Consider the following 25,968-nt stretch of genomic DNA (forward strand, 5'->3'; position numbering starts at 1 on the left):
AAAAATCGTGCTGTCTCTGTATTTCTTGGGAAAACAGAAAACACCACTGCAGGTGTCTCCTTAGGAAACTTGTGTGAAATTACACATGCCACTGTCAATGAAACTGTCAAATCAAGATTCTTTTCACTTATTACAGGCTTTAAAGTAAGTAGAAGGATTACACATTCCTCAACCATGCACAGATATACTATTAGTGTGCCATATTAACTTTATTAGCATTGAGACAATTGGTTTATCATGGTGCAAAGTTTATGAACATTTCATATTTGACTAATGCTTAAAAAATATAGAATTCATGTGCTATGTAGACATTCTGCAGTTTTTGCTTCTACTGAATTATTTGCATAACAGAAATAAAAAAGTTTCATAATGTGATAATTTTTAAGCCTACAAGCAAGAACTTCCAGGACTAAAACCTAAATAATTTCTATCTTAAAAACCATTTCCAAAATAAGGTGAAGATTTGCAGTTACTGCTATCTATTGTCATCTATGACACTCCAGGAGAATATTTTCTACCCACATAAGTTATTGCTGAAAAAGGGCTGTAAAGTTCCTATAGAGCACACTAGCAACAGGGATTTCCACATGTACTTAAATATAGATACTGTCAAAGAGACAAGCAATGGTACATTGCTATTTTTTTCCATTCTTAAAATTCTGATCAAAAGTAGTTGTGAAAAAAGCTAAACATCAGTCACCAAAAAAATACAACAGTGATCATCAAATGTGGGGAAGGGACAAACCAAAAAACACTCAAAGCAAGAACATTTCAAATGTTCAAGCTGCTTAAGAAATCAGGTTCTGACCTGAAAGCAAGTGTAAGTTCAATCAACAAGAAGTCAGTTTTTCCTGAATTATACAGAACTACAGAACACAATTTTTTCCCAAAACTAGTGCCATACTGAATCTAAGTCCAAACCTTGATCTAAGATACAAGATGCCTACTACTATTTCAGACACCAGTTGCTCTTCTACTGGTCTGGGTCTGGACCTTAAGGCACCAAACCTCGTTTATTTTGTTCACAACTGTTGGACAAATATCAAAATAGAAATTTTTTTCAACACAGTGGTCATTAGTCCCCTAAATCCTAGGTCCTATGCTAAATCCTCTAACAAATGCTTCAGACCCCAAGGAATTTGAGAAAACAAAATCCTACCATCTGCACATGAGAAATGATACTGGGCAACACAAACTCTTGAGGCAAAACAGCTCTCTCACTTCTCACAGCACAACTATTTGAATATTATAAAAATTAAAACTCCTGACTGATTCTCAGGTTTTATCTTTTTAGTTCCAGTAAAGGGAAATAGGAGATCATCAGGTCAATCTGCAAGTCTGTGTGTTTATTAAAATAAATATTGCTAGAATACAATTCAATAAAAATACCTCTTTAATGTAGACTACTGTGTAGATTAAGTGAACTTGGAAATAATTTAACTGAGACATGAAAAAAACACAGAAGACTTAAAAGAATTTAATTTGGAATTGTCATACTGGAAGACTAATTGCTAAGTTATCTTTCTCATAAAGAACAAGAAATGGATTTTCTTTCTCAAATAGATTAAGTGAATAGGGGTTAAAAAAAAAAAATCAGTATTTCTACAACTTTACCAGTGCACATTATGCTAAGTGTCAAGTATAAAGCCAGATTTTCTGAAAAAGACCATTTCAAACATTCTCAACTAAAGAGAACTAAGTTATGGAAAGAAACCACCAATTACAATGTTATAATCCAGATGGGACAGAATTTGTTAACTGCCAAACCAGGCTATATTCTAATCATGTCAGCAAATACTAACAGGCAGATGACACACTCCTGAAATACAGTAATGGGATGTAACATAAGACCATTACAGGGTACACCTAATAAAAACCTCGCTAGCCAATACATGCTGCTCAGCAGAGAATACAAGAACAGGTGAACTATTTTTTAACATAGTTGTCATATCCTCTCCCAGGGTCAGCACTCTGCAGTTCAGCATTTTTAGACCCAGAAGTAGTATTGTGTATTCTCCAAGATATACAATCAATACTTTTAATCTCATAATTTAAATATAAATTATGACACAATCTGTTTTACATCTGTAAGAACCAGAGCTCCTGCGGTCAAAGTTCTTGCTTCCATATATAAGTTTACCAGATCTTAAGAAAAATAAGTATGAGGAATCTATTTGGTGGACAAACCACACATATTTTTGAAGATAAAGTTGGTTTGAGACTGAAACTTTAAATCTGACATATTCCAATCTACCATCACTGTGACAATCTGCATTAAGGTCTCAATGTACTATGAACAATAAAATTAAAGCAAAAATCAACGATCAGGTTTGTTGCCAAAGTTTTGGATCATGTCAAATGTCCAAATGAGTTAAACTGCTGGCAAGAACCTGCCAAAATACCCAGTGAGCTACTGGCAGCAGAAACTTCACTCACTGGATTCAAGAGACTTTTCTTACAATAAGAGTGTGCCTGTATGAGACAGACTTAAGAGATAACAAGTCACTGCAGTCTGAAGGGACAAGATAACACCATCACCCCTCTGTACCCCCCCACCCTGTCACACCCCCCAGAGTTGGTCTCCCTTAACCCACTACCAACTAAAAAAAAAGGGAAAGTGTGGATTAAAAGAACTGGTTGAATAAAAATGGAGAAACTGTGTCAGAGAATCTGGGAACTTCAAGTGGGTAATAACACAAGTGCAATTTAAGACAGGTCAAACAGAAGCTTTATTAACTATGATCACAGCAAGAGAACATTGAGAGCATCTTTCCTGGTTCTCTGCCAAGCAATTGCTGAGACCCAAACCATACACTGTTTCAGAAAAAAGCAAGGAAAAGCAATCCTATCAACATTAACAAAGCCAGGTACTCTCCCCTGGGAGGGATGGACTCCGTAAGTCTGTTGCTAAACAGGTACAATTCTAATGAGGACTCAGGCAGTAAACAACATGACAATATGGAGATGGCTCATGGTGGAGCCTACAGGGATGGCCTGGTATTATCCTATCTGAGATGCAAAGTTTTAAACAATCTGACTGCTAGCTTTTGGTTGAAAGGAATGTTCTTCGAGTAAAGATAACCCCTTAGCCAGATGTCTCAATCTTAACCATTAATGGTTTTACCACCACAACTCTTTGACAGCTTAAAAACACATTGGTACCTTCCTCTTCCAAGCCACGAGTAAGACGAACAAATGAGAAATCATACCTGCCAAGTCAAAAACACTGCAAGATACAACTCAATAGAAAGTTTAATTATTGAGCAAATTTTAAATTTAAAAGAATATATTTTGATAAGATCGATGAGTTAGTGCACTAGAGGAATGATTAAAGTATCTCCTTCACAGATCCAAATATAAAAGCTCCCCCACACCAAAGTTTAGTAATAGGTACTTTTTCCACAAGTAAATGTGTCAGTAAATCAAACAGTGCTGCACACATCTTGCTGCAAAACCAAAAACCCAAGGTACAGAGGCAATGTATGTAGTTTGATATAAAAACAGATGTACCGAAGCAGATGAAATCCTACGTATCAGAAGTTAAAGATATCTTGGAGGTAGACAGTTCCTGTTCAAGTTCTTTTCAAGAAACAGGGTCTACTCCATTAAACATATTCATCCTTAGTTAGGCAAGTTCCATGAAGAAAATTAAGTCAAACTGGCATAAGCACTACTACAAGCTAAATTTTTGTTATAAGAGGCCAAAAATCTAAGAGATTATCTTGATCAGTTTTTATCAGAGCCTTGATCAAGCCTAATTCATTCAACTGCAGTCCTTTAGTCTCTACTAGTCTAATGGGAATATTAGGTAGTAAGCACCAGACATTTTTTATCCCAGAATTACAATTCTTAATCCTATGATTGACATTTGAGTCCTGAGCAATGAGGCCCAAGTTATTTCATTTGGGAGCCAGGCTGACTGTTGAATTACTATTAGAATTCATTCTGCTAAGGAGGAACAAAAATATATCAGATTTAGTATTGCAGAAAAATTATTTTTGATTGTTCCTACTCCACTTCAATTTTTAAGCAACACCTCAAATTTCACCTTGGTAAATGTGCTCCAGTCCGAAATAACTGAAGCACTTACAAACACTGTAAAAGTTTCTGCCTCTAACAAACTGGCGCTCACTATAGGTATTCCAATACAATAGCATCTTAAGGAATGCTCCATACACCTACAACAGCAGTGAAAATATTTCTTGTAAAAACCTTGAGTTTACACAGAGTAGTTATGTACTGCACTGAAATTGCTATTATTCTGCTGCAACAAAAAGAAAACCAAATTCCTGACCTCTTTGACTCTTCATCTACTGTAAAGAGTCAAACTTTCTCAAGAAAGGAGTACTGGTTTAAATACTTCAGTTGATAATACGTAATCAAGTAGTCTCTAGTTAGCCCTGAACACACTGTATATGGCTACATAAAGAAAATACTTCAGAGTCCTCAAGAAGTATTACTTATCTGGGCCAGCCTCCATCTCCCCCTCCTTCTTATCCCAATCTTTCATAGATAGGCTTTAAATGTTTTGCAGCTGTCCAACATTAAGGCTGAAGAATTCAACAACCATGGCACTATAAAAACACAGGGTGAAAAGCAACTACGTTCAGGATCTTTTACAGAGCTCGAAGAGGTTCCTGACTGCAAACTTCTTCAGCAAAATCTGGATAAGGTCCTGAAAGCAGATAAACCTGTTAATTATTCCTTCTTCCTTCCAGATAATTCTTCAAGTGAGTGCCTACCATATAACTAGTGCAGACTATGCATAACTGCATTGAGTTTTAGCCAACCTCTCTCACAGCCAAAAATATCAACCACCACCACTGCACACATTTTCTTACTGAGATTTTCAGAAGGTCTGCATAATCTTGTAACTACAAAGTTAGTGAGCCATTTCATATTTCCTGAAACTAAACTGCACATCAGATGATTCACCAATTAGTGTATTCATGAAGCTTTAAGAACCAATCAAAATTTCATTTTTGTTGAAAAATTTAACAGAAATGTCCAGCTGTATGCATGGAGAGAGCATGTGGGCTCTTCTCCTTTATTTAACTTAACTAACAACTACGCTAGCTGGTGAAAAATATTCAGTGTGTCAAAGTTAATTTATCAAGCTGACAAAGTATAAGGGCTCCAGAAGGTATAGCATACATTTACTAAATTTTAAATACAACATTTTAACTAGATATAGCTCAAAGATTAAAATAAGCTGTCCAACAACCAAACCACACAAATACATATCAGTCCAGGGCACTTCTTATTCAATGGAACAATTGCATGCTTGTTTCAAACTAATGCATAGGTCCGCATATCAGAAAAGCTGATCATCCTTCAGACCTCAAACCCCATAAATCAAAATGTGATTTTTTAAACTAGGTGGATATCTCTGGAAGATAGAAAGCTTGTCAGTACAACGCAGGCCATGATCAGATGGAGAGGAGGCACTGCATGTTGCTCAACACAACCAAACTGCTTACCTCCCAGAAGCCTCTAGGCACAAATACCACAAGGTAAAACTAAGTACTAATTTCCCCCTAAGGTTGAAACTAGGAAGCAGAGCTCTTGGGGAAACAAGGCAAGGAAATCAGCCTAAAGTAGACAGTTATTCAATAATTACTTAACTAGCCAACCTATTCCAATACTTTGGAATAAAAATCAGTATTTTAGGAGTTTATGATGGAGCCTTTACATCAAAAGTTCTTTCATCTACAAAATCAAGAATGTGCGATGTAGTAAACAAAATGGTATCCTGTTTAAATTTTACATTTGTTTCCACTATTTGGAGCAATAAATAAAATACCACCAGTACAACTAAATTTTAAGAATAGATAAAATTGCTTTAAGGAAGTTACATGGAGTGATCTGAATCCATGAAGTATCTATCAAAAACTGAGCTATTTTGCAGGACACTATCACAGGATGAGGTGCTTTACAACTATTAACAAAAACCATCACTATTGTTTGATTAGACTAAAATCCATCTCTAAACAGAATGAATGAGCCCCAGAAATGCATACTATACCATCTTGGGTTATAAGTCCATCATGGAAACATCTAATTTGAAGAACAGTCAGTCATCTCTCTAGAACCTTGCTGCAGAGTGACAGGTTTCACATGTTTCAAAGAAGACTTAAAAATCCCTTTCTGCTTGAACACAGTTGATTTCTAGTCCCTCGCATTTGCTCCCTCTTTCTTAGATGTACCTGCCATCATTAAAAGAGCAACAGAAGAGAAATTCTAGATTTCTCTAGAATTCTCTCTAGAATTTCTCTAAAAATCTCTAGAATTCTAGGGCTAGAATTCTCTAGCCCTACAAGGGCTTACCCAGACATTTTTCCAATGCTCTCATACACATGAAGTCATGTCAAGCTACTGCTACCCAACTGTCTGAGTTCACCACCTGATTTGTATTGCTAATGCAAACCTGAAAACCAGAGCAGAGGCAGGACATTTAGACCAACTGGAAAATCAGAACAGATTTCATCAGCTCAGTCCACCAGGTCTCAAAATTGGTTTGTTTTCTCTCTTTCTGTAGTTTGCTTTGGACTGACAAATAATTCACACAAGAAGTATAGCTAATTCACTCTGCCATATTTAGTCATGTATGAAAACGTAAAGAATTGAATCTATTCTGACAGAAACTCTATTGCTAAGGTGATCACCTCAATATGAGGTCCATATGAGTATCTTGGTTTACAGACTGACAACTGAATGAAGTAGGAGGTTGCTAACTTGGAAACTTGCCTCCTTTCAAATGTTTCACTGCAGCAAACTCATCAGCTGAGGATATTCAAGGTAACAGGGGTTATGCTCAGGCTGAGAGCTGCATGAGATCTTCAGCAGGAAGCCTCTAATGGCACAAACTTGCATGACGCAAGGTCTTGAGGTGCATGGATCACACTTCAAGATTTCTATGGATGTAACGTTCCCAAATAATACTGGAATTAGCTCCAGAGAAAAAACATCTTTGGTTTGTGTGGTATGGCCAGGGATCACATCTCACAGAATGGGATATGGTGCCATATGATGAACAGCATAAAATGTATCGCTTACCATCAGAAACAGTGCAGAAAACTTCAACAAGCTTTACAGGAGAGGGGAAAAAAATAAAAGAAGGGAGCATTCCATAAGTATTCAGGGAATGGAAACAGACATGTACATGCTGGGATCATAAGACCACATCACCAGATGAAACAAATATTCAGAGACAGAAACGTATTCCATAGGATTAATCTACTGTGATTCAGTGCAAGTATTGAAGTACAAAGTTAACAACACGAGCAAAAATAACTCGATTTACTGTTCCTACAATTCCAAGAAATCATTCACAACTTCGAGTCAGATGCTTATAAAGACCACTTGCAAACTTTTATGAGCGCTCACGAGGGAAGACGGCCTGATACTTAACGCACGCCCCTCCGCAGAAGGGGTTAACAGGAGGCTGGACGCCTTGAGGGCTCCTTAGTGGTCATTCTGCCGGGTGATTTCCATACGGACAAACCGTGCGTGCAAACTCGGACACAGGAGACCGCCGACCACCCCGCTGCTCCTGCACCAGCCCCACGATCACCCCAGGTGCCGACACCGGGCACCCCCGTCCGCCCGGGGGCAGGTTCGAGCACAGCACCCGGGGCTCCGCTGCGAACCCTCCGCGGAGCGGCCGGGACCGAACGGAACCGCCCCCCCCACACCGCTCCCCGCCTCCCCCGCCCCAGGCGCCCTTCTCCCGGCCGCGGGTACAGCCGAGTCCTCGCCGCCCCTTCCCCCGACTCCCTCGAGCCGGAACACGGCGGCAGCTTCCCCCTCCCTCCCGCACGGAGCCGCGGCCTCGGCGGGCGGCAGAGGGGCCGCGGCCGCCCGTGGCCGCCGGGGGGCGAGCGGCGCAGGCAGGTCCCGCCCGCCCGCCGCGCCCGCGCCCCGACCGGAGGCAGCACCTACCGCTGCGCCGTCCCGGCGGGGGCAGCGGCGCCTCAGCGCCGTCCCGGCGGGGGCAGCTCCCGCAGCATCCCCGGCCCGGGCCCGCCGCCGGTGCCGCTCCCGGAGCGACCGGACCGAGCCCCCTCCCTCCCTCCGCCCAATGTAAAATAGTTCCCCGGGCCCCGGAGCGGAGACACCGGGAGCGACACCTCGGCGGCCAATGAGAGCCGGCCTGGCCCCCCGCGGCGCCAATGGGAGCGGCGGGTTGGCGGGGGCGGGGCGTCGCCCAGCCAACCGGGCCACGGCGCTCGCACTGACCCGCTAGGCTGTCTCCGGTGGCCTCCATTGACCACCATCTTGGAGTCGGGCGCGATGCCCGCGCCGGGAATGGGCTGGCCGGCCGGCCGCCATCTTGGGTCCGGGCGGAGTCACGTGCGGGGGCGGGCGGCGGGGAAGGGGCGGCCGAGCGGAGCCCCCGCCCCGCCCCGCCGGGAGCCGGAATTCCCCGTGACAGCCGGCGTCTGAGGCGGAACGGGAACGGCGGTGGGAAGCTGGCTTCTCACCGTACCGCTCCCGAGGAGGCCGGATGCTGCGCAGGCAGGGACCGCCCCGGCACTGCGCCTGCAGGCGTCAGGCGGCTCCTTGCACGCCGCAGGGAGCAGGAAAAGCTTACGCGTGGAGACCCTTGGAGACACGTCGGTATTGTTGGGAGTAATACTCCATTCGAAGCAGTTTCCTCTCCCTTCCTCCGTATAATGGAGAATAAATCCATGGCTTGGCCTAAGTGCAGGTGAAGTAACATCCGATCACGTCGGGCAAAGGAATCGCTCTTTGCTGCAGAAGCGCAAAAAGACGGCTGCTATTCCAAGTAACAACACATCGCATCTTCCTGTATCTGGGAGACTCACTGGGACACTACAGTGCAGAGGGTGGACACTTAGATGAGAAAAGATGCATATATGTCAGGCTCGGAGGGAAGGGTCCATGGGTTTACTCTGCTGGAAGGCAGCAGCAAGCAGAGAATGGCAGGAGCCCGTTCTCTTGGCATCTTTCTCAGAGGCTTTTGAGCAGGAGACAGTCTGTGCTCAACAAGCTTGCAGGCGGTGCTAAAGCAGGAACAGTGAGCGCTGAAGGACAGAGCTGCCATTTAAATGGATCTAGACCGGTTGGGTGAATGACCTGACAGGAAGTCTGTAAAACTCAGCAAGGACAAATACAAGGAAATTTGACAAGTCCTGCACTTGGGAAGGAACAGGCCTCTGCAACAGTACAAGGTGGGGACTGATGGGCTGTGGAGCAGCTTTGCAGGAAAGGATGTGGGGTCTCGTTGGACAGCATGTTGGACAGCACTGTGTCCTGGCAGTGAAGGCAGCCAAGAGCATCCCAGGTCATACCACTGGAAGCATAGCCAGTAGGCTAAAGAAAGTGTTTATTTATTTCTGCTCAGCTGTTTGTGAAATAGTGTATCCAGTTTGGGGTCCCAAAATGCAAGGAAAATCTCAACAAACTAAAACAAGTTCAGTGGAAGCCACCAAGTGCTCCAGGGAAAGGTGCAGCACTTGCCCTGTGAGCAGAATCTGAGCTAACCACCTGGATTAACTTGAAGAAGAGACAGCTTAAAATACTTCAGCATACAGGACACAGCCTAGCATATACATTACCAGCAAAAAAACCCAAAGGTGAAATAATACACTATATAAACAATTCTGCACCTTGGAAAAGGATGAAAAATATAATGAAACATACATAACTGATGTTAGTTGCATTCAAAATGATACTGATGAGGCCAATGTGTGAATTTACAGTTCTGGAACAGGGTAGCACTCATGAAGGATTCATGTGCACCCCACACAAATGCAGCTAATTTGCCACTTGGCAGTCCTGCGTAAACAGTGCAAGAAAGAATGTGTTAACAGGTAGCAACAACAGGCAAAATAAATACAGAGCCAGCATAGCCAGGATCTGCTTAACAGTTCAACATAGGGAAATGCAAAGTCCTGCACCTGGGGAGCAGCAGCCCTAGGTGCCTGTACATGCAGGGGGCTGTCCCAGCAGCTTTGTGGGAAGAATAACAGTATTCGGGGCTGCATGTTGCCAGCAGGTTGAGAGAGTTGATTCTGCTTCTCTCCTCAGCACTAGTGAGGCTGAACCTGCTAAGCTCCCCAATACAAGGGAGATACAAAGCTACTGGAGAGGGTTCAACAGAGGGTCGCTAAGGTATTTGGGGATTGGCGCACCTCTCCTGTGAAGAGGGGCTGGAGGAGATGGGGCTGTTCTGGCTGGAGAAGAGAGTGCTTAGAAGAGGATCTTATTGATGTGTATAAATACCTGAAGGGAAGATACAAAGAGGATGAAGCCAGGGGTTAAACCACAACAGTCTTTTCTGCAGTTATCCAACACTGACTCCACTTGTATAAAAATTCCATAAGTCAGTTTTAACCTCAACTTTCAGGCTGTTTCACTTTTTAATTAATTCTGTAGCAAATGGTAGCATTTTCGTTTCCAGTATGCAGTAAAACTTTTTATGCTAGATACCTAAAACTTATCAGAAGTATAAAGTTTTAGAAACATAAACCCTCAGATTTGCTACATCTCTTTATATTTGTGGAGTGGGTCCTCTTGATGTTACCATTTTTGTCAGGATTAAGGTTCAGCCAACAGTTTTCATCTAATGAAAACACCTACCTGAAAATTCTGGCCTGCTACTAGGGCAAAGAAGTTATAACTGGCTGGAGGGAAATAATCAACTGCTTTGTTTCATTTTGAAGATCTGATGATAGGATGGAGGAAAAGAAAGGAAATAGGCTGCTACATGCTATAAACAAGAAGAAAAATTCCTAATACCAGCAGAACTAGGCTGTGGGCAGAGCTCAGCAGGATGGAGACTGTACAGCTGGTGGTTATCATGCCCGGGCTTCACCAACCTGACCCACACAGCTGTAAGCCATACTTTGATTTTGTGAGGAAGCATTGATGTAAGGGACCAGCTCTGAGCCCTCAAAGCATGATGGAACTTGCTGTGCCTTTTCTGTACTAATGTGTTGGGCATCTGAAGAGCTCTGTCAGTAAGACTGAGAAGGATATGAGAAAGCCATGGACTGTTGTGGGTGCTCCAAACTATGAGGCTGCACTGAGCCTATTGGAAGAAATCAGATCACCTCCTTTCTCAGGGTGTGCACACACCCTTGAATGATAAGCAATTTCCTGGGGAAATTTCTGGGCAACCCCTTCTTTTGTAAGGCAATTAATTTTCCTGGTGGAGGGCAATGATCTGTACATTGTAGGAGGACAAGGGGATGCTGTGAGGAAATTCACTTGGAAGAAGGTGATCAGAGGCTGGAAACAGAGCCGGCTTCTACCTCCCACAGTGGCTTGCTTTCATCTTTCAGTGTTTATTTCCCAGGCATGCTGCCAGCCTGGGGTGTGTGCTGCCAACAATGCAGCGCTGCGGGGCACAGTGCCCTCAGTTTGCCATTCCTGGGTGACATTGCCCACTTTCTGTGCTATGGGCCACCGTGGTTGCTTCACTAGCCCCGAGCTGCCACATTAACCATGGTTCCTTAGCCCATATCTGCTGGGTCATTGCTGCCCTGTGTGTCCCTGGCTGATCCTGCTTCTGTGTTGCAAATTGTCTGACCCTGGCAACCTCTGCAGCTCTGGAACCCAGCACTCTCTCCCACTCCCTTGTCCAGAGTTTATCCTCTCTGCAGCCTAGATCAATTCTGAGAAAGCAAATGCAGGCATAAACCTTAAATACAACTTTTTCATTCCAGTTTAATAAGTTTGATGAAGTTAGTCAACGTACATGTTCTCCCCTCACTCCTAACAGCATCAGCCACATACCAAACCTCAGTGTCAGGGCTTGTAAAACTGAATTGGAGCTCAGCAAGGCAAAAGAGCACTTTTCAGTTCTGGTTGATGTGGCAAGCAGCCTTCTCTGCAGACCCAGCATCGTGCCCAGAAATCTGTGTGTCTGTGGAACTGAGGTGCAACTACAATGGTAGGAATTTCCTGTGCTAGGGTGCTTTTTCTAGGCCATGGTGACAAACAGCCAGAGGATTGCCCATAGGAATCAGAGAAGTCATTAGAAGTGTGAACACTCATTGCTGCCTTCTTACTTCCAGTCTTTTTCCATTCAGAGTGAGATGAATGGCAGCCTGGCAGAGAAGAATAATTAGTGATGGAAAACCTAATATAATAGCAAGGAAAGAGAGCAGGAATAAAACAATAAGCACTTTCATTATCCTGCTGAGGAAATCTTGGTGTCTGTGTATAAATCCTGGTAGCAAAAGGATACCTTGAAGCAAAAGGCTGATGAGCATGTACTAGATAAACAACAAGATTTAGCAAGAGGGACTTGCAATAGGGACAGAGATCTCTGCAAAGCAAAAGTTGGCAATTGTGGGAAAGGTAGAGCAAATGCAGAGGGTCTTGTCTGGTGTCTAATCTAACAAAAATAATCCCAACATGGCACAGCTTCAGGATTAAGAATGGAGGAATCCTCATCAGCAGGCCAGCCAGCTCCTGCTGGGCACCTTCACCTACCAAGTGCTTTGCCCTCACTGACCTCTGGCAGTTTTGCTTGCATGTAAAATCAGTCACAGCATGGTGACCTGTTTGTTCACAAGCAGATTTATGTTCATTTTGCAGGACCAGAAGTTCTATCTTGTCTAATAAATAGAAGGCAAAGTTGCACTTAAAAATGCAAGAACCTCGGGTATCAGAAGAAAAATATATTTTTGAAATGTTCACCTGAACATCCAGCACACCTGCCCTTTCTTTGAAGGGCAGTCCCTTGCCAGGGACTGCCCTTCAAAGAAAAGGCAAGGCTGGTAATGTGACTGGACCAAGCTGGACAATATAGGTCCAAGTATTTTTAATCTGGGCTAACTGAACATGACTAGAAATAGAGAGGCATGAAATCAGGATTCCCCAGTGTAATCACTTTGGTGGAGGAGGAGCTCAGAAGGGGCTGGTTACTTGCTTTCCAGTCCTTTGCTTTCCTCTGCCTCCTCCACTGCAGCTGAGCTGGGGAAAAGACCTAGAAGCCTTTCTGATTTTTTTGGAAGCTGAGTCATTTGGGTGGATGAAATAAGAACATCTATGATGCTCCTTTCTCCATTGTTCTGTACTTTGAATAAGCATTGACATCAAGGCTGAAACATAAACTTTCTGATTTGTTTGCAGGTTCCCCACTTTGCATAGGTGTTAATAGTGACTCCTCCTGCGAGAAAAAGGACAGCTAGGCTCCAGGACAGCTTCAGGCAGGCACAACACATGCAGTGACATTGAAAAGTACTCTGACATGTCCAAGCACCACCCAAGACTGTAGTATGCATTCTTCATCTTTCTTTTACTGAGTAATACAAAGCAACTGCTAGAACCGGTCCCTAGCCTACCATCTTTTGCTTGTTTGTTTGTTCATTAAGTAACTTCCAATCATCTCAAGAGTTGAGAAGTCTGTTCTTGCAGGTGCAAGGAAGGTATAATTTTAAAATATTTTCCTTTGAAATGGATTTATTTGTGATCTAATCTGGTTCTCTGTTACTAATTCATGAATTGGCATGCTTTTGTCACAAGTAAACAGTATCTACCATGGTCTTAAAATGACAGGGTCTAAAGGTTTTGAGAGGGAGCTCGACCATTTGCAGAAAATTAGTGCTTAGCATTTTCTGAAAACCAGGTCCATCTTCAAGGTATTTCAAACTGAATACATAAAAGCGGAGAAACCTCAAATCATTAGTTACTTTTGAAAATTTTAGCCAGGGAACATTTTTTTAGTGCTGGTCGTGGAATCATTAATTATCACTGCATAGAATGTAATAACAAAGCAGAGCTCCCCAATGAATGAAAGCAAGCCACTTCTCTTCTAACTTTTCTTTTTTTTATTTTTTTACAGCAATAATAAAACATATTATTACACACTTCCAACCATGAATGTTCTCCAAAGCAATTTGATATTAAACTCCAAATCATCTGTCTGGATGAGTTTTTACAGATTGTGACAGCAGAGCCAGCCAGGAATGATATTAGAGTGCTTGAGGCACAGTGCTGTTTCATGGAAAACAAGGAACAATTAAAAATTTAAAAAGTCCCAAAATTCCTTTTCTCAAACGGGATTTGTGGAACTGCTGAGATTAGAGCCATTCCTATTCAAGCAGCTGTATTCCTGAGGAGATCTTCGTTTGTGCCTGTTTAGTCTGAAAGATCTGGTTTATTTCACCAGGGCAGAATACTAATGTGAGCTGGTGGTTCTGTTCTCTGCACTTGTTTCGTTTTCCTTCCTTTCTTCTGCAGCAATGCATTTGCACAAATTTTCAGGCTACAGCAACAGTAGGAAGAGGTTGGGTTGAAGCCTAATTACACCACCCAGATGCATGCCAGACTTGTATTTTCAGTGCTTTGTCCCTCTGACTGTCCACTGTACTGCAGGATTGGCAGACCATACCTTCCATGATTCAAGATGGAAGACTGCTTTTCAGCACTTATAAGAGCAATTTTAATCTGCAGAGATTACCATTAGTTAGAGAGAGGTGAAGCAAAATTGCATGTGACACCTGACACCAGCATCAACAGGGCTGTGTTACACCAACCAAGGTTTTTTACCGAACAACCTCCAAAATTGCTTTAAAAAATCTCTTTGTTCTCCAGGTCACTTGATTGTCAGCACAATTTGAGTATAAATGAAAGCAGCTGGACAGTCCCCAAGAATATCTGTGCAGGCTGTATTCTTCTGAGGCAATGCCTACCATAAGGTAGTTTGGGAGACATTCTGGTTGGTGGCTTCACTCCACTTGGAGATTTCCACACTTGAAGTTCAAAAGAAGTCTTGAACTTGTTGTGTGTTTTCAAAGCACTGAAGATCAGCAATATAGGATTTAGGATTTAGATATTTTACTTTCATAAAAATCTGATGATCATCAGTAATGGTTGGTGTTAGTGGCTAATAATGTGATTTCTAAAGACAGCTAAACGCTCCTCAATAAGGCCAGCAGCACTATAGTGATCCCTGGGTAGCCACGGCTGTCTGAGGAGGAGTGAAACAGGCTAGGTTGGAAATGAAGAGGGACAAAATTCAGGACAATAGGCAAATTGAAGAAGTCGGGAAAGTTTTAGATGTGAATATTAAACCTAGAAGGCAATTAGATTGTCTTAAATGTGCTGTATTTTGAAAATGTTTTACAATTGTTTGACTTATTTTTTAAATGAGAGGAAAGTTTTATCATATGTTCAGCTAACTAAATAGTAGCTAATAACCTTCTAAAGTATTTTTTAATCTTTTTCTCCTAGGTTAGATCAGAATATATTTATTAGCCTACCTACCTTGCCATTGGCACTAAGAGAGCATAGGTTTAGTTTAGGTGAGTTAACTGGTGATAGAGCCAAGTAAGACAACTCCTGGATCTCCTGCCTCAAACACCCACACACAAACAGACCCAGAGTGGTTTGCCAATGTCATTAGCAATGCACTGAGCACATCTGTCAAGCATAGCGCTCTTCCCGAGCCTGCACAGCTAGGCAGTGATATACCTCCACTGGAGCTGGCCTTGCTCTTTCACCGCCGTGTCACCCTGTTCTGGTGGGGTGACAAAGAAAACAGAGCTTTGGGGCACTGTTGTTGTTTCCCAGAGGCATACCACATTGTTGGGGATCTTTTCCAGATGCTGTTTTAGACTTCTAATGGGTTCTTGGGATTGACTTTGGTTAAGTCACTCAGGTTGCAAAATGGGAACAACTAGCTGTATGTCTCATCAGACCTTCACCAAATAATTCTAAGAGTGCCACGCTTCATTGCCAGCTACACAGACCATTCTTGCATCTAGGATGGAGTCTGCAATGTCTGTCAGGACCAACATGGACTCCAGAAACAGAGTCACAAACATGTCTGAGAAAGCAAGCAGCAAGTTATGGTTGTTTTCAAGCCTCTTCTGAGGTGAGAGGAAGCCTCAGGGAAACATCTCAAAGTGTGAAACCATGACCAGATTAAAGGAGATTAAAGCACAGATTAAAAGGAGCCCTTATTAGAGAACACATTAGAAGAAGTAGGACAACCAGAACATTTTCTCAGGATGTGCTCAGAACCACACGGGAATCATTTCAAAGAGCAGTGGCTCATGACTGGAAGAGACAGTTTAAAGTGTTTTTGGAGATCATATGTCTCTCATCTTTACCATGGGCAAACAGTCCGTGCACATTCCAGCGCAAGGGGCGTCTCATTTATTACTAAATGATACTATTTAAATGTTGGCAGTTTGAAGCAAGGGTGCAATGCTAGATTTTTATGCTCTTTAACCCTCTTCAGCATTTTTGGGATGAAAGCCCATTGAGTTAACCTCCGCACAGTGGCTGGCTGAGAGTACAGTTTATGGTCAAATACTACTGGTTCCAGTGCTTATTTACCTAAGTGATTGTATTGTCTCCAGTTCTCCAGTCAGGCTATTTCCATTGATCAAGACTATTCTTGTTCTAAAGGAATGTACTAGTAGGTTTTTTTGGTTTTGTTTTTGTTTTTGACTGACAAGTAAATGGACTTTTAGCTGGCAATATCCCTGAAGTATATGTAGCTGTATGACTAGAACAAGATTTTTCTTGAAGAAACTCAAACATTAATATTGACCTTGCATTAAAATTTAAATGTCAGAGTTTCCTATCTTTGAAATATCTAACTCTCACTGATTCCAGTGAAATAGATAATAATTACCCTTGAGGATTTGAACCTGGAGCATAACAGAAGGCAAAATATAACTCACAGGAATGCATAATAGAAAAATAATTATATTGTAGAAATAACTTGTAGTACTGTTGTAGTGAATATTCTGCAATTAGATATTTCTTTTAAAGGAATTTCAAGATTTATAAATCTGGTTCTACAGTGGTTTAGAATTCAAATCTGAGATAGACCATTTTTTTTCAATGCCACAAACATATGAATTTAAAGTGGTTCAGCCTACAAGAATGAGTATGATTTTCTTGACAGGCTCTATTTTCTCCTATATGTATTTGATAATGTAAGCTACAGAATCACTCAGTTGTTCCTGTGTAAAAACTGTTCCTCTGCAAAATTCTAAAAGTTCTCAAATCAGTGTGCTAGAGATAACAAGCTATATTGACTGTTATAAGAACAAGATATGTATTAAGCGTTGATGTTAGCTATCACCTGTGGGAAACAATAGAAATTGGCAACAGCCAGTAATTAACTTTGTGTGACAGGAAATGTAAGCTATGAGGTTAGTCCCAAAATCCAGTTGATTTTGGTCAAGGAAGTCAAGTTTTCACTTATAAGCACAAGCCACTGTAATTATAAACAGGCAGTTTGTACCTGCAGACAGACAATGAACTGTCTGATTGCCCAAATGACACTTAACACTTCTGGTGTGCTTTTGAGCGAGATGCTTTTTGATATACTGAATCTGGATATGCTTACCTGGGATTCTGTTGAACATAACAGATTTTCAGGCACCTTGTGGTTTCACTTTGTGAAATTAAAACGTTCAGGTAGCTTTCCACTCTTTATCATCTGTATTATATCACTTATCAACCAACTGAAGGCTCTATATTTTAATCCTTGGAAAGACTGCTACACCTCATATTCCTCAGAATCTCCCTAGGCCACACAAGTAAAATTTGGACAGTAAATCTGAGCTTCCCATTCAGAGCTGGACCTGAGTCCATCATTCCCTGGGCTTGGCTTCTGCTTTTTGAGTGGAAATTACTGTAGTGCCATCTAGTGCTACTCTGCTGATCCTTGTATTTGCTGTATAGTTTCCAAGGACATTGCTCTGGATTCAATACTTCTACCTCTAAACACTCTGAAACCTTGAAAATGCAATTACCTTTCTTGGCAATATTCCCCGTTTTTTCTCAGGCAAGTCATCATATAGGTTATATACATTTCTGTAACAGACTTTGCAGCAATGCATTAAAATTGGTTTTGAGCAGTGTGACAGTATGGAGTGGGGAAGGAGCTGGAGATTATCTTGCAAAGAGCATGTGTTCCCATATCTTAAAATGTGCAACTTTTAAAAATAGGAATGCAGAAATTGCTCTGGAAAGTATGCCTATAGAAGGGAAGGAATCCTTGTTTCAAGGATGATTTTGAAGCATCAAGCCCAGCCCAGCTGATGAAGAAACTATTCTTTTCCCTGTATATGTGGGGTGCTATATTTGTTGTAAAACTCACAGGGATTGTCACAGAAGAGGAAGACTTCCAAGACATTCTGTGCAATTCTGTTCACTAAAATGTACCTGGTTCATGTAGCAATTCTCCTTATTAACCCATCCAGGTCTCTTCCATTCCCAGACTGGGAGGACTAGAGGACTTTGGTATGGATATGGGACAGCTGCCCTAACTGTAGTTGAAAACCAATTACCCAAAAGGCAGCATCTGGCTGTCTGCAGCCTGAAGCAGTGTGCCTTAACACACCTAATGCCATAGTTTTGAACTGTTTTTAAAGTATTCCTACAAAGACAGTCCTAGTGAGAAACTAATTGGAAGCAAGCACTTGGGGGCTTGTGAAGATCCTGCTGGAGTTTTTGAATCTGACCTCAAGACACCTTGAGGTCAAGTAAACCTGCTTTGCCAAAAGTGACTGATTTTGTGAGCTGTGGTACGTGATCTGTGGCCTGTGTAATTAAAAAAAGTAGCTGCTGCTGCCAGATGTTCCACGTGTCTCCCCTGACCTCTTATTTAAAGTGCTGGCAGCAGCTACCTACCCGCAGTCAAGCACCCAGTGGGCCAGATGACTATTTCTGTTTTCTTGAAGAGCTATAATGTTTATGCATTTATCTGGAGTAGTTTGAGGCCATGCCCACGATAGCAGCTGGAGGTAAATAATTTCAGGTATGTAACAGGTTCCACTTAGATCAGTAAACTCTATTCTATGATTTCTTTCATCTCACAATCATTATATAATTCAAGAACTATATTGGGCTTGCTCTTGAAAAGTCCTACTGACACTCCCAGTATTCACCTTTTCATCACACCTTCAATATGGATCTAAAATTTGACTCTGTTCCTGAAATGAATATATTGCTCTTCAATATACAAGCTGCAAATTGAACAACAAATTCTTGTCTCAGCATGGAATTAACTTGAGGTAAGATAAGAAGTTTTATGTTTTGCCACATCTAAGATAATAAAGTAAATAATAGAAATTATTTTCCATGCTGTCAGCTTGAAACTTACAGCAATTTACTGGCTCACAGAGCAAACTTAGCCTGATAGAGGAACTATAGGTAAGATACTAAAATAGGTAAGAGAGGGAAGCTTATAAAACTCTAAGTGAATATTTACAAGAATTTGACCCAACATACAAATCTAGAAGCATTATCACTTTTTTTTAAACTTAGTAATAGGCACAAACTTCCACATACTTGATATAAATGTCTAGACCTTATTTTGTTTGAGTGAATTCATGTCTATTTAATAAGCAGAATGGTGCCAACAATTTTATAGAGAGCTCCACGTGGGTTTTTTCCCTCTGGAATGTCTCCAAGCAAGTCACACTCTTAAAAAAAATATTTGGCCCTCATTCTGAAAAACCTTGTGTATGTGTCAAGTTTTACATGCTGTGAAGAGCCTCATTGATTTAAATGGAGTTAGTCACTAAATAAAATGTTAAGCCTCTGCACAAATTTCACCAGGTTCAGAACTTTTGTTTGAAATACATTTATCTGTTCTCAAGCTTCCTTTTGGAAGAGCCTCTACTGTCCATTGCTCCATTTTTGTGTATCCAACACTTTCTATTGCTGTTCTAGTACTACTACAGCCCAAATTTGGTGCAACATTTCACAAGATCCTGTGAGCTGTGGAAGAGGAAACTGCAAGTAGGAAACTTACCCAGTCTATATTTTTCACAGATCAAGAGTGCAATACATGTTCCTTTGAGCACTATTAATATATTTCTTTGAGTTAGTGACAGATAGAATTTGATCCAAAAAATTGTCTAAAATGCACTCAGCAGGATGCCCTCTGCTCCCCACCACAAATGCCAATAACTTTCATTTTTAAAAAAAGTCTCTAGTGCTGTTCCTGAAAAAAAAATTCAAATGTGACTTAAGAATGACACAGTATAGTACCATCTTCCTCAGTTCACAGAAGTTTATTCCAGAGTCTCTGCTGCTGACCAACACCTTCCCAAATTGCAAAGGGGTAAAAAAACCTTACGTGAGAAAACACTTTTCAGATTTTGCCATATAAGTCCTACAGAATGACAGCAAACCTAACATCTTCCTGAAGTCTTTGAGGTGACAGTATAAGCTATTTCAGAGGTGTTCACTGTCTACCTTGGACCATGCTCAAGTTAGAAAACTGAAAGCAATGATTTATAATTACCATCTGACTGCCATCCATTTGGAACATATCACAGGAACTGTGGGAAAGACTGATACAATTTAATTTAGGGACATTCTTACTGACTTTTACTTTCCAGTCTATGTTAGCTCTGATAAGAGTTTCAATTTTAACACTGTGCTAAATATGTCTTAGCCATAAAATATGCCAAGAGTGAGAATGAGCTATCTAAATTTTACCCTTTTTTAAAGGTCAGGATTACACTCCCATTCTATCTAGAAAACATTTCACACATTTTGTGAGCACAGTGTATTAAACAAAATTGAGCTGATTGACAGTGGCACAGCTAAAGACAGTACACAACTGTCTCATTAATTTAAAATGTCAGATGTTCTCCTCTCGTATACTTCAAACAGGGTAAGAGATTTAGCTATAACAGGTGTAGATCACTTTTCTGCTTATTCCACAAGCAGTAAGTATAACTTAAGAAACAATATAGAAACAGAAGGCTTTAAATACAAGTACTTCTTTCCCCTAGGAGTTGTACAGGGGAGCCAACACGTGTGACTTCTGAAGATTCAGTGACATCTGGCCTCACATTTTTCCCACATATCATGTGATATTTGTCATATAAAGTTCTCCTCTCTGATACTGTTATGACTGCTAAATCTTTAACCTTGATTTCTGTCTGAAGGGCTTTTCTTGTCTGCTTTCTTTTGCATGGTTTGTTTTGTTGGTGGGTTGGTTGATGGTTTTTGTGTTTTGTTTTGGCTTTGTTTTTGGGTTTTCTTTATTTACCCTTTGCTGCTTTTACCCGTGAGACAGAACTGATCTAATTTGTCCTTTCTTTCATGGATGATCCTGAACATGGTACGAAGCAACAACAGAGTAGGGAACCAACCACTGCTCCAATACAAGTCCTTTCCTATGTGAAAAAATAATGTCTCCACTTAACCTGATGCAGGAAGATAATTAACCATCTACTGCCGTATTAAGCATGTATTTCATAAATAAGAGTCACATAATGAGTGTGTGCACATGAGCATGAAGAGAGAGGTCAAAACACTTTTCTAGAAGATATTGCTGTTGGGTGTTAGAGGTTGATGCAGCAAGACAGGGAGTTTACAAAGGTGAAGAAAGGAAGGAGCAACAGTGTAGGAAGAGAGCTGGGGAGAGGAGGGTGTGAGTAAAAACCAGGATGCACAGGAAGAGTGAAAAGTGGGTGAATGAACTAAAAGAGAAGCAGTAAACAACAGCAATGGGCCAGCAAATAGAGGCTGATGCAGAAATAGCAGAAGCCAAATTTTGGAGTTCAGGATTGTGGGTTGTGTCCAGAAGGACAAGGCCCCTTCCAGCTGTTGCTGTGCATCTCTAGACAATGGGAGAAAGGAAAGCGTTTCAGGCCTATGGCTTTTACTCCCTGAACTCAGCCTTAAATGGATGCTTTGAGGAAGAATAAGATTTTAAAATGCTGAGGGAGACAGAAAGAAACAAGGGAAGGTGAGATAGGAGTCAGGCCTCAATGTGACTTGTGATTTTATTTCAGGCTGCTTGCCAATGTTTTATTTAGTTTTCTGGCTACTATTGGATATTGTAAAAATGTGTGTCAAGTTGTGCCCTGTCAAAGGTGATCAGAAGTCTTTCAGTCCTTAGCAGGGAAAAGGTTCTGCCACACCCCAGGTTAAATATTTAATATGGCCAAGGGCTATCTGTGAGTGCAGTGCAGAATTCAATTGGAGCTGTGTGGGATGGAGGTGGTCTCTGATAAAGATGCCAGATAAACGTGAGAGCAAACTGGAAACTGAGCTGTGAAAAAGCCTGTAAGTGTCAATGTCATCTGTAGCCTAAGATCACACTGAAATAAAATACATTTATAATTTACTCTGCCGGCCTTAAGAAAGATTGAGATACCTTGATGTCTTTGAGTATGGTGGGTCAGTGCCTGGGATCCTCTTCCCAGCTGTGCTGCTCTTCCAGTGGGAGGGAGGCTATCTGATCTGCACTGAGATCCTGACTTGTAGTTTTGATGGTAGCAGGGAGTCCATTTTAAACTTTCTCACCCCAGATATCTTCTTTATTCCTTAATTCAGCACCTTTAAGAGTGAAGAGAAAATTGGTGAATGCACACTGGATCCTGTCACAGCTTCAGGGCTTAGGGCTCAGGTGCAAAGGTGCTGCAGCATCCACCTCCCTGAGGTCCTCCACCAGCCTCTGCTGCTAGAGGAGGAGACTTCCAGAGCCAGTACTGCAAAGCCAGCCCATAGAGCAAAGGAGGAATGGAGAGAATTATTTCACCCCTTCTCTGTTCCCTGTTTTAAAGTAATACTGCATGGGCAAGTCGTTTTCATAACTCACTACAGATTATCTGGTATTTAATAGGAGTTGCTGGTTTTACTTTCAAAAGAATTGACATGTTGCAGGATTGTCAGCTCTAGAGCCAATCTATTGCAAAGATATCCCATTTCACATTGCACACTAACACACCCATCTCTCAGTGGTACTGTTTCTTATCCCTTCTGTTTAACAGTCAGATTGATTTTCATTCTTTATTACCATTTCTTTAGTTTTACACAGTTCACTGCTGTAAATCCAAATAATGTCCATCTGGAATATCACTTTGGCTCTCTTTTTTTTATATTACTGGGAATTCAGTTTTGTCAGTGTTTCAGTTTAACTCTGCCTTCTTTTTTTTTTTTTTTTTTTTCCCAATTTTGGTAGTGAGCTGCAGGAAAGTTGTTAGCTGAGTTTCTTGGTGGATTGCATTAGCTTCTCATTCTGATTTAAAGGTACCAAATGCTAAAAGTTTACAGATTATGTCACAGCAGAGGTAATTTTTTAAAAAAACAGGAATAATGCTTGTAATGGATTCCTTTTTTTTTCCTCCCAACACTTGCTGTGTATTTGTGATGGACAGTATCAAGATAGCAAATTTAGGTATGAACTTCCACAACTGTGCAGTTGTTTTCTGAAATCTCTGTAACTCCTTCATAGTAGTGGAATGCCTTTCATCCTGCTCCAGTATTTATGCAGCTTCATGTCTCAATAAGTTTAAATATTATTTTTATTTAATAGTGATAATGTGGATTTCTATATAACTTCACTTGTCTTTCCATAAGATAATTTTCTTTCTATTATTCTTTTCCCTTACAAATGTAAGTGGCATCTTAGAACAGACTTGCCTCTTTATCAAGAGTTCCATTAGAATCATCTAAAGGCTCTTCTTTATGATTTCTGCACATGCAGAGCTGAAAGCAATGAACTGATCCAGGACCAGGCTCTGTCCTCTTTTTCACAGTAGATTCAGAGATCTCTGCTGACTGCTCTGGAGTTGTGGTGCCTTAGTTCACAAGAGAACAAAATTTTTGCTTTAATGTGTAGCTAGCAGCACAGCTCTCATATTGTCAGGAGGATGTTGATTTCTATTAGTGTTTAAACATTGCTTTCAGAATGGTTACAAACTTATCAGATCTTTTTAAAGTGTGGTCTGAATTTACAGTGATAAAATGTTTCACAAAGTACTCCAGAAATCCATTACACCATAAAATACAGACAACTGATTTTTTAAAAATTTCCCTTCAAATTTGAATGAATTTGAATTCTCTTTGACTGTCTTGGCCATCCTTTCCCACAGTATAGAATTAGAGTGCTGTTGAAGCAAGTTGATACCTACTTGTGCAGCAATCAAACTCTCTCTAATATGAGGGATTAGCTGTAGATGTCTCAAACTTTTTCCCCTTCCTTGGGCCTAAAATTTGGCAGATTCATAATCTGCTCAGGGGGCTTTCTGTAATACGGCTGAAACGCCTTTTACAATGAACTGAGCCAAGAAAAGGACACAGAAATTATTCTTCTTACTTTCTGTTCATTTAGCACTGCTGTGTGATTTGAGATTCTCTGACAGAAGAAAATACTTGGTTTTCTGACATGACTTCTGTGATCTGAAGTAAATATTGTCAAAACTGAAAAGTTTGAAAAGAAGTTTTCATTCTTTTTGAATTTTCAATAGTCTACTCTTATCCAGCTCTGTATATTTCATTCTAGGCTTCTGCAGGTAAGTTTAAAAAATCCTGTCCCAATAAATGGAGCTTCCCTTCACTAACAGGGACACTGAGAGAATAGTTCCCACCCATTCCACACAGGTAAACTCCCTTCTTTTTTGGGGCCAGAGCCCTTGGGTTTACCTGGAGGGTTTCAGGGAAACTGGAGACAGCTGGCCTGTGGATCCCTTGGCATTTGCCATTTCAAAAGCCAGGCTGGGTATCTTTCTACTGGAAGGGGTGGGCTTGATTAGTGAAATCCAGCTGCCTCTACCATGCCAGAATAAAACAAGATGATCTGCAATGACTCTTTCTGGCTGCAGGGCTTATGAATGAATGAAGTGATTAAGAGACATACAGGAAAAGCCCATGTTCTTGAGGAGTCTTGCACAGGAGGAACAGTAAATATGTTCATGTGCACAAAAAGCAGAGTTAGAGAGGCTTAAAGGACCTTCAAATTATTTCCCAACATCTTCAAACTTTGCTCTATATTTTTTAAGGTAAAGGTTACATAGAATTTCCATAGAATCCAAAAAATTCCATAGAATTCTATAATTTGAACACATCTGATACTTTTTATTATTTTTATGTAGTAATTACATTCTGCTCCTGACAGAGCAGTACTGGCACAACACTGTAACAGCACTGGCACTGGCTGCAGGATTCCCATGTGCCACTCATTCTGTCACAACACATTCTTCTGCCTCTGGAATGTTTTTCAACTCCTATTGACTACTCTCCTCTACAGTGGAGAGACACTGAAAAAAATTTGTGGGTTTTCCTATCATATATTTTCTTCCTAGAAAGACTTATTCCTTTTGTTGAGATATTTATGAAAACTAATTAAATTTGGTTTAGAAAACATATGAGTTGCATTATTGTTTTGAGAGTTGCAATGATTTAAAGAAAGTATCTTTTTATAGCTCCTAGGCTCTGAAGGAGCATAAGTTTTCCATAAAATAATGCTTTATTTTTCAAAAAGAGTTGGTTTTACTCCACATGCCAAAAGCTAAGATACTTGAGAATGTGAAAATCTTTTTCTATTTTCATTGGAAAAGAATTCCCATTTCTGATGATATATGATCTTACAGCTTTGTATGGTGATATTAGCCTCTATTATTGCTAACATTTATTTCAGAGGACTAAGGGGCTTAGCAAGAGAGTAGAGACCATTGTAACTACATTAATTGTCCTGGCATTTCTAATATTTCTTCAAATAAATTCATCTTAGTGTTACAGATCCATTACAGTTAAATGCCAGTCAGCTTTACAGTGTTGTAATGTGGTTTTAGGATTTAGAATGACATCATATGAAATTGTTTCTCAGACCACTGTATTTTTTCGAAATAAAGCTCATTGTTAAGATAATTATTTACCTTGTCTTTCCTTACAGATTTGCCTTTTTCAATAACAATGCTGCGTCCCACTTTTCAGATAAGGAGCATGCATGGGGCTGGGCATCTCAGCTGCAGCCCCAACATTGCTTAAAGGTTAGTGGGGAAAAAAAGAAAGTTCTGGAATGAAGTGAAAACAATTAAATGGAAAGAATTAACTGAAGTGCAGTGAAATGAACAAAAATATAATGAAATGATACTCATGGAAATCTTGAGATATCATTTGCTTTCATACAAATAAAGAATTTTCATTAACAGGAAATTAAATGAGAAATTAATAAATGAAATAAAAAGAGAGGAAAGGAAATAGAATGCAATTAAATGA

General features: G+C 40.8%; 1 protein-coding gene and 1 long non-coding RNA gene across 4 annotated transcripts in view; one reads left to right on the forward strand and one right to left on the reverse strand.

Moving 5' to 3' along the window:
- Nucleotides 1–8,080, reverse strand: part of SOCS5 (suppressor of cytokine signaling 5) — a 33,620-nt gene extending 25,540 nt beyond the window's left edge. The window contains exon 1 of the mRNA XM_053937658.1: nt 7,942–8,080. The gene's annotated coding sequence lies outside the window, so the exon portion shown is untranslated. The remainder of the gene's footprint in view (nt 1–7,941) is intronic.
- A 295-nt stretch (nt 8,081–8,375) lies between these two features.
- On the forward strand, nt 8,376–14,286 carry LOC128785294 (uncharacterized). 3 transcript variants are annotated; one of them, XR_008429809.1, is made up of 3 exons: nt 8,376–11,920; nt 13,108–13,251; nt 13,820–14,286. It is a non-coding gene; the product is annotated as an uncharacterized LOC128785294 (long non-coding RNA). The 3 variants fall into 3 exon arrangements; XR_008429810.1 differs by lacking the exon at nt 13,820–14,286 and having other exon boundaries at nt 13,108–13,319; XR_008429811.1 differs by lacking the exon at nt 13,820–14,286 and having other exon boundaries at nt 8,376–10,859; nt 13,108–13,319.
- Nucleotides 14,287–25,968: the final 11,682 nt, after the last annotated feature.

Source organism: Vidua chalybeata, chromosome 3, assembly GCF_026979565.1.
Source record: "Vidua chalybeata isolate OUT-0048 chromosome 3, bVidCha1 merged haplotype, whole genome shotgun sequence".
Classification (NCBI taxonomy): domain Eukaryota; kingdom Metazoa; phylum Chordata; class Aves; order Passeriformes; family Viduidae; genus Vidua; species Vidua chalybeata.